Here is an 8,759-nt window from a genome sequence, read left to right as displayed (position 1 = left end):
ATGGTCCCTGGGTCCTGGCATCCTCTAGTTCCCCATGGGGCTCCCTGCTCAACAGAGAATCTGCCTCTCCCTCTGCCTCTGCTCTTGTTCTCTCTCGCTCTCGCTCCCTCTCAAATAAATAAAATCTTTTTAAAGAATCCTTCGGCGGTGGGATTAGGGTGCTGGGAGGTGGGGTGTGGGATTAGAGTCCCAGCAGTAGAGTCTTCAGGGGCGGAGTTAGGATACATGGGGGTGGGGTTAGCATCGCTCAGGGCGCGGCTAAGGAACCCAGATGGCCTGTGGGTGCCACCGCGTCCCTGGTCCTAGCCGGGGCGCACCACAGAGGCCTAGACTCCCGCGGGTGGAGACGCGGGCAGATCCGCGCCAGGGCAGCCGGAAAAGCCGCGCGGCTCTCAAGCCACTCAGAGCACGTCCCTTGCCTCTTCTGGAAAGTCAGCCCGTCTCCTTTCGGGCACGGGCGCCCCGGGACCCCGGGGGCTGCTGAGCTGGGGGGGCGTTCGAGCTGCGAGGATCCGGGCTGCCCGCCGGACGACCAGCGGGCGCCCAGGTGAGTGGCGCGGCCACGGCCGCCGAGCCCCGCCCGAGGGTCTTTGCTGCAGGGGGAGCACGGGGTGGTGGGCAGGGCCGGTTGGGGCGCGGCGCGAAGGGGCCGTCGGGGGTGCCGGGAGCTGCGGAGGGGCCATGGGATGAGGGGCCGGGGGAGGAGATGGCCCTGGCGCGAACCTGGGAAAGCTCTAGGGAGGGGAGCTCTGGCCACCGAGTGACTTCCATCCAGCCTCCCCTTCTCGGAGCCGTCCAGGTTCCCTTTCTGCAAAAGAAAAGAAAAAAAAAAAAAAAAAAAAAAAACGAGAAGGAAGGGATGGGGCTTCACAAAGACCCGGAGGGGAAGGCCCTCGTACGGTTCCTGGTGGGGGTGGGTCACGGCGGTTTGGCAGCGGGTTGGAAGCGGTCGTGGGGAAGGGGACAGCTGGCCGTAGGCGTGACGTGCGAACCACACCCGGGCGGGGCTGCAGCTGGGCCACCTCGCCGCGCTCCCTCCTCCTCCCGCGCTGGGCGCTAATCTCCAGCAGGTCTGGGTCAAACCTCAAAACCTCCTGGACCACAGTGTCTGCCCCGTCACTTTCCACTTCGTCAGACCTTGGGCCAAGTTGCGCTCTCTTTCTCCAAATTCCAGTTTCCTCCTCTGTTGGACGGGCTATTATTCCTTCTCCAAGGCTACAGTGAGCTAGAGTCTCTGGGGGTCATGCAAGGGAAAGGGGGATTCCGGGAGCAACCCGTCTGTTGACCTTGAGCAAGAGATTTGGCCTTCTTGTGCCTCCGTTACACCTGCAGGATGGGGTAGGAATAATAACGACTCCCTCACAGGGCCGTTTGGAAGGTTAGATTGTTACTGATGGAAAGCTCTTGGAGCGGGATGTGACAGGTATACATGCTTAATACATGTGAACTATTGTCATAGCTATTAGGGTCCAGCCCAGTGCTTCTCCAGGATATCAGAATCACCTGGAAGGCTTGTTAAAACAGATTTCTGGGCCCTGACCCCAGAGTTTGTGATCCAATAGGTCCAGCCCAGGACTGAGAATTTACATTCCCAGGTGATGCTGTCGCTGTTGGTCCAGGTCCCATGCTTTGAGAACCACTGCTGTAACCTTTGGCCAGCACAGAGAAAGGCTTCAATAGATATTGGTTCCTTTATCCAATGGCTTTCTCTTCACCACCCTTTTCTTCTCCTCCTCCTCCTCCTCCTTCTTCTTTTTTGGTTGGGGGAGGGGGTGTTAAAGTAAAGAAAGTGGAAGGGATAATATACTAAAGATCCCAGGAATCCATCACCCAGAATTAAATGTCAGCATTTTGTTATGTTTGCTTCTTATTTTTTTAAAAATAAAATTATTAAAAGTGACAGATAAAATCGAAGCCTCTCCACCTTGTCTCTCTCTCAGTCCTATTTTTCTCCCTCCCCAAAGGCAACCATTGTCATGAAATAGAGTCCTTTCCAGTCTGTGCCTTTAAGAATTTATTCCATAGATATGGATGCATAAATAATACATAGAATTGTTTTTCTGTGTTTTAAAGATCTCCAAAAATGCTATCCAGCTGTGAGATTCTTCTGCAATATCATTTTTCTTTTCCTTGCCTTATCATTAAGTTGTCAGGGTCTAGCCAGGATGAGACACAGAGGCATACATAGTTCATTCCTTCTCAGTGGAGTGTCCCAGCAGGTGACCATCCTATCTTACTTCTCATCCCCTGTTGCTGGACATTCGGGTGTGGAACTACAAGTGTGTTTACTACAACAGATCATTCTGCTGGGACGATCCTGGATGTATTACCTTGGTGGGGGTGGGAGGGTGCAGGTGTTTCTCGGGAAAACCCCAAGAGGCTGGATGGGTCTCCAGAGGGGGCATCTGTGGCCCTCTCTTGTTGTGTGGGAGGAGGACTGAGGCCTGGAAAATTCGCCCAGGGAGTCTCGGTCAGAGAGGACAGAATGTCTGGGTCTGCTAAACTCCCAGGATCACTGTCCCCAGTCTCTAGTTCTCCACTGCAGGAGAGCAAAGATCTTCAACTGCGTGACACTTGGTAGAAGCACAAACAATAGAAGCATGACTCCTTTGAAAAAAAAAAAGGTTTTTGGATTACAAATATTTTATTTTTGTGTAGTCTTCTTTTCTGTGCACTTTTTATTTAACAATCAATAAACTGCTGGGTATACAATTTTTATCCTACTTCTTTGCTTAGCACTACATTGCAAACATTTACCCATGTCATTAAAATATCCTAGGATTTTTAAAAATTGTCATTTTATTTTTTAAGTTCATTTATTTATTTAAATAATCTTTACACCCAATATGGAGATCGAACTCATGACCCCAAGATCAAAAGTGGCATGCTCCTCCAATTGAGCCAGCCAGGTGCCCCAAAATATCCTTTAATTTTTTATTTTATTCTTATTTTTTAAAGATTTATTTATTTGAGAAAGAGGGCAAGCAAGCACACAGAGGGAGAAGGACAAGCAGGCTCCCCGCTGAGCAGGGAGCCAAATGTGGGGTGGGGCTGGATCCCAGGATCCTGGGATCATGACCCCAGCCAAAGGCAGACATTTAACTGACAGAACCACCCAAGCAGCCCCCTCGGATTTTTTTACTGGCCACATATTATTCCACTGCTTGGATGCACTATAATTTGTTTAACCATCCTAGGAAAGCACTTCCATGTAGTTTGCAACATGTAAATTCTTTTAAGTAAAAATTCACATAGCATTATAAACTTAACCATTTTTTTTAATTTATTTATTTGACAGAGAGATCACAAGTAGGCAGAGAGACAGGCAGAGAGAGAGAAGAAGAAGCAGGCTCCCCGCTGAGCAGGGAGCCCGATGTGGGGCTCGATCCCAGGACCCCGGGATCATGACCTGAGCCGAAGGCAGAGGCTTTAACCCACTGAGCCACCCAGGCGCCCCAAACTTAACCATTTTAAAACCAACAATTTGGTGGCATTTGTGCACCCACCACTTCTATATGGTCCCCAAATATTTTCATCTCCCCAAAAGGAAACAGTGAACCCATTAAAGCAGTCCCTCCCATTTCTCCCTCCCCACAGCACTCGGCAACCCCCAGCCTGCTTTTGTATCTTTGGATTAATTTATTCTGACTTCTTCCGCATAAGATAACGTTTGCAAGGTTCACACAAGTTGTAGCATGTCTTGGTATTTCAGTTCTTTTTATGGCTGAATAATATTTCATTGTGTGTATATAACCACAATTTGCTATGCATTCATCTGCAGAAGGAAATCTGGGTTGTTTCCACCTTCTGACTGTTGTGAATAGTGCCACTGTGAGCACGTGCCTACAGGGATTTGTTTGAGCACCTGTTTTCTTGGGTTTATACCTAGGAGTGGAATCGCTGAGTCATATGGTAATTCCATGTTTAACTTTTTGAGGAATTGCCAGATTGTTTTGCGCCAATTTACATTCCCATCACCCGTGCAGAAGGGTTCCAATTTCTCCACCTCCTTGCCAACACTTGTTTTCCTTTTTTTAAAAATTATTATTATTATAGCCATCCTAGTGGCTGTGAGAAACACGGATCTTAATCTCACCCAAATCAGGCTGTTCGCTGGGGGCCCTGACCCCTGAGGGTGAGGAGAAAACTGCATTCAAGGGACCAGAGAGGTCTTGCCCTTTAAACTCTTCCTGGAAAGTAAAGGCAAAGATGGGCCAGTCTCCTAAACCACTGTATCACTGGCACATAGTAGGTGCCTGGCACAGAGTGGGGCCTCAGAAACCTTGAATGTCAGCATGTTGAACAGCCTCTCTCCTCCTCTGCCTGAGACATTTCAGCACATAGATGTATTTCATTGGCCCCACACAGTGATTCTTCTCAATTAGCTGCCAAGTTTTAACATCAAGAGGACTCACACAAATTTGGATTTCTGTCTTTTGAGAAACCAGGGAAGTTGGCAGTGGTGGGACTAGCGATTCCATCTCCTGCGCCCCTCTGCTATTCACTCACGGCAGGTGAAATTGGGCAGGGCTGCCCTGTGGACTACCCCTGAGCTGTCGGCCCCTTTCTTGGATCTCTTTCCTCATGTGGGTGTCCCTGTGGGCACCTACAGCCATCTGAGTTCTTAAGTCCTACCCCCCAATCACAACAAGGCCTCCTCTTTTATAGAAAAGGAATGTCAGGTCCAGAGAGGGTAAGTAGCTTTCCCAAAGTCACACAGCATGTTAGCTGTACAAGCTCTCTTCGCCCCCACAGTGGTTTCTCCAGTTTCCTCCACTGCAGGGCTGGGAGTTTTAGTGTACTTCCAGGGGCCTGGGTAATAATGTAGAAGAAACCCTTGCTCGACTGTAAAATGCACCCTCGTTCTTGGCCGATACCTGTGGCCACACATGCCACGCCCTCTGCCTGTGCGGCACCCTCCCGATGGCACTGCACCATGGCCTGCATTCCTGATCCTGCCCTAAGACACCCACCCAGGCTCTCACCACCACCCTAAAATCTCTTGGCCTCGGAGACTTAGGTGCAGCCCAGCGAATAGGAGACCTTTCCTTGTCTCTGCCAGAGAAACAACTATAGTTAGAGCATGGGATACCTGAGTCTGAGTGCCCACGTTGCCTCATAGAAGCTGTGATGCATTCTGCAAAACTCCTCACTCTCTGAGTCTCAGAAGAGTCTCCTCGTCTGAAAAATGAGGATAAGAATACTACCTCCCAACTCACTACAAGTCTTTTGATGTCAATATACCAAAAAACAAACAAACAAATAAAAAAACTCCGTATTTTCTGTGGTCATCTATGTCTTAACTTGAGTTTCTTTAGAAGCAGACCCTAGAAAATGTGCCATGCGCATTTACTATCTAGTCTCCTTGGGAGGGGATTCCAAAAACTCCTGGAGGAGAGCGGGACTTGAGCCAAAAGAGCGGGCAGTCACTCACTGCGGCGGGGAGGGGGGGGGGGGCCTCACTTCGGCTGGGAGCCGCGGGAGCCAGTGAGCATGCGCGGCAGGTGAGGGACCTGAGGTATTTATTCACCCGCCTGCTCCTGTCTCACTGGTTGAAGGCTGCTCCTGGGGGATGGTATTTCTCTTGCCAAGCTCACGGGCAGAGCAGGTGCCAATGGCCACAGAGAACTCTCTCAGGCGAAGAAATACAGGTGCTGACAGCAGGAGAGCTCTGAAACGGTGAAGGGCAAGGTGGGGGGCGGGGTGGCGCACCGCCAGATCCCCGTGCGTCTGTCCTTCCGCACGTCTGTGCGTCAACGCGGGCGCAGACCTAGGGGCAAGGGGTGGCCGGCGAGAGCCTGTCCAGGGAGTAAGCCAAAGGCACCTTAGATTTATCGGTAAGGTTTTCCTTTTTAATAAGGACGATGTACTGTTTAACCAAGTGATGAAAGGTAATTTTAAAAACAAAATACATACCCTCCAAAACAGAAAAGAAACCGAGACTCTGTCAGCTATAAAGAAGCAGCTGTGAAAGGGTCAGCGCGTGCATTGTTGTGGCTTCAAGGTTTCTATTTGTGGGGGACAGATTTGGGGGTAGCTGACCTTGGAGCATGATGGGAAATTAGAGTTAAAAGTTGCCCCCCTTGGGGGCAAACTGTCCCCTGTGTCCTGTCTGAAAGGGGCAACCTCCACATAGTTCCAGTCGAGGAGAGGTTTTGTTCCTCTCTAAGCGGAGATAAGCCAGCACCGATACCCCTTTTCAGTTTAGACACACGTTTATAACTGGTTTCAACCGGAAAACCAGGGCACCCAGGAAGTTGAAGGAGACTTCTTTCAATTATTCAAGAATTTATTGAGCACCTACTGTGTCCTCGTTTTACACACTGAGATACAGCAGTGCATAAAACAATCACGGGTCTTACATTCCAAGGATGATAGATGATAAACAGAACCCTTGGTCATGTATTACTGTGTTTGTTCAGGTCCTTTGAGAAGCAGACTCTCATCTCAAAGAGATTAAATATGGAAGAAATGTATTAGTGGGAATGCATGTGGGAGCAAGTAGGAGAGGCTAGGAGAGTGAGCGGATGGCAATGTATGTTGGATTCCAAATGAAGAAGAAAGGGAATGAGGGAAGGAGGGCAGGAAGGAGGAAGGGAAGGATAGGTGGAAATTCCTTAGACGCCAGTGTAGTTCCAAGGAAAGCTTGGCAAGGCTATCGGGGAGCCCTTAACCAAAGCCTCCTGTCAGAGGTCCCCTTGGCATGGCCTGCCTCAGTATCCCTGCCATACTCCCTCATTGGCTGGAAACAGCCCATGGCTATAGTGATGGTGGACGGCAGCTGGGGCCGTTGGTCAGTTCCACTGTCTGCAGTCGGAGATCTGCGAGGCCCATCTTCATGGCCGCCACATCAACTGCTGGGTAAAGCCGTGAAGAATACAACTGGGAAGGGCTAGAAAGTGATGGAAATTGGGGGGTAGGTGTTCCTATTCTTAACCAGGGTGATGAGAGAAGACCTCTCAGAGCAAGTGAGATCTGCAAAGAGACTTGGGTGACGTGAAAGAGGCTTTTCAGGTGAAGAACATTCCAGACGGTAGTATGTGATGGCCCTGAGGTGGAAGCATGGTTGGGGAATTGAGAAATAGCAAGAGGCTTATGTGACTGGAAAGGAAACATCAGGGAGGATGACAGGACTGCAGGGTTGGGGGGAACCCAGATCATGGAGCCTTGTCAACCACAGAAGGGGACTTGGGCTTTTATTCCAAGTGACATGGGAGCCCCAGGAGTTGTTGAGCAGAGGAGGCGCATGATCTGATTTATATTTTAAAAGGCTTGCTGGTCTGTAAGAGGCAGAATGGGAATTCAAACCCAGCTCAATGTGACATCAAATCTCATCCTGTAGTTTCCAAACTTTCCTGCCCCCTGCCTACCTTAGAGATAAAGTTATTCTAAGGAGGTTCCCAATGGCCCCCTTGAATTCTGGACTTGAACAGGTGACCTGGAGGTAACAATGAACAGGCTAGGAATTTCCTGCATGTTTAGAACAAGTAGGTGACACACACGCATGTCAGAGCCAGCCCTCTGGCCGAGTCAGGCAAATGACCAGAGGCCTTCAGTTCCTCTTCAGCATGTGGCTCTGTCACTTGCTGTTGTGTAAACCAGGACACAACACTCACCCTCTCTGGGGCTGCTGCTCCAGCTGCAGAACGAAGGTCTCTCCAACCTCTTCCTGTCTGCAGAGTCCAAGCTTTGAGCTCTTTGATCAGAAAGAAGCTGAGGGTCAGGAAAGGAGAGAGATGAGGAGTCAGGGGTGAGCCCCAAATGTCCATTAGGGATACAGTCACTTGGGGGTTTAGGTGGTTCATTGAGAAAACAGTAAGGGAACCAGAAGTGGGGGGATCTCTAGGGCTCTGCATCCCAGGAAACTCTTCTGGAAATTGTCCCTGATGGGGGAAGTCTTTTTCTCCACCTCCATTGTAGCCATGGTTCAGCTCCATGGCTGAGCTGAACTGAGAAGGGCAAGTTCCTCTAGTTGGACAGTCTTGAGCCCTGGGCCCCTTAAGGACTGCCTTCCTGAACTTCCTATTTGAGTTCCTCATCCTCATCTTGCAGTTCCCCACTGCAGCCTCTGGGGCTGACCCCCAGCAGAGGATGAGAGGCAAGAGAGTTGGGTTCTCATTCTTCTTGCCACGGACCACCCGGGGAACCTCTCTGCTGTGGATTTCCATTTCTCCATCTGTAAATGGGCTCTTAAGTCTTGTCCTGCTGACTTCAGCCAAGTATGGTCAGGTCTGTAGAGGGTTGAACACAATATATTTAGTCCACAAATGTATATGCAGGGCCTAATACATGCCAGGCACTTTCTAGGTATGGCGTCAGTGCCATCACCTTCTTGGGGTCCATATTCCATACATCCTTACCTATTCTAATGGATCAGTACCCTCGTCTCATCCATCAGAACCTACTATCTATGAAATCTTTGCTATAAGTCATTTACACTTAAGTATGAGTTGCATCCCTGGTTAAGAATTTCCTCTGCCCTGGGCAGCACTCTTTGAAGTTTAAGGGGGGGCAGAAGTCCTGCTCAAACTGGCCCAGGCAGGAGAGATTGATTATTGGGAAGTCCATGAACACATCTGCTTCAGGAAGGGCTGCATTCAAGGGCTTGGGAATCTGTGTTTCTCCACTTCTTGGCTTTTACAACTCTTTTCCAGCCACAGGCCAATGGATGACTCTCAGTGTCCAGGATGGAGTCATATGTCCACCTCTGCTTCTGTTACTGCAACTCTGCTTGGCCAGACTTGATCACAGACACCCCT

The 8,759-nt window shown here is 49.8% G+C and overlaps 1 protein-coding gene across 3 annotated transcripts in view; it reads left to right on the top strand.

Moving 5' to 3' along the window:
• Positions 1–280: 280 nt before the first annotated feature.
• LOC111141509 (HCK proto-oncogene, Src family tyrosine kinase) overlaps positions 281–8,759 on the top strand; it is a 39,867-nt gene continuing 31,388 nt past the window's right edge. For 2 of the 3 annotated variants that reach the window (XM_022494115.1, XM_022494114.1), the window contains exon 1: positions 281–547. The gene's annotated coding sequence lies outside the window, so the exon portion shown is untranslated. The remainder of the gene's footprint in view (positions 548–8,759) is intronic. The other variant, XM_022494113.1, reaches the window with a different exon arrangement.

The sequence above is a fragment of the Enhydra lutris genome, unplaced genomic scaffold (assembly GCF_002288905.1).
Source record: "Enhydra lutris kenyoni isolate GAN:26980312 unplaced genomic scaffold, ASM228890v2 scaffoldscaffold6, whole genome shotgun sequence".
NCBI classification, from domain to species: Eukaryota; Metazoa; Chordata; class Mammalia; order Carnivora; family Mustelidae; genus Enhydra; species Enhydra lutris.
This window is presented reverse-complemented; position numbering and strand designations above follow the sequence as displayed.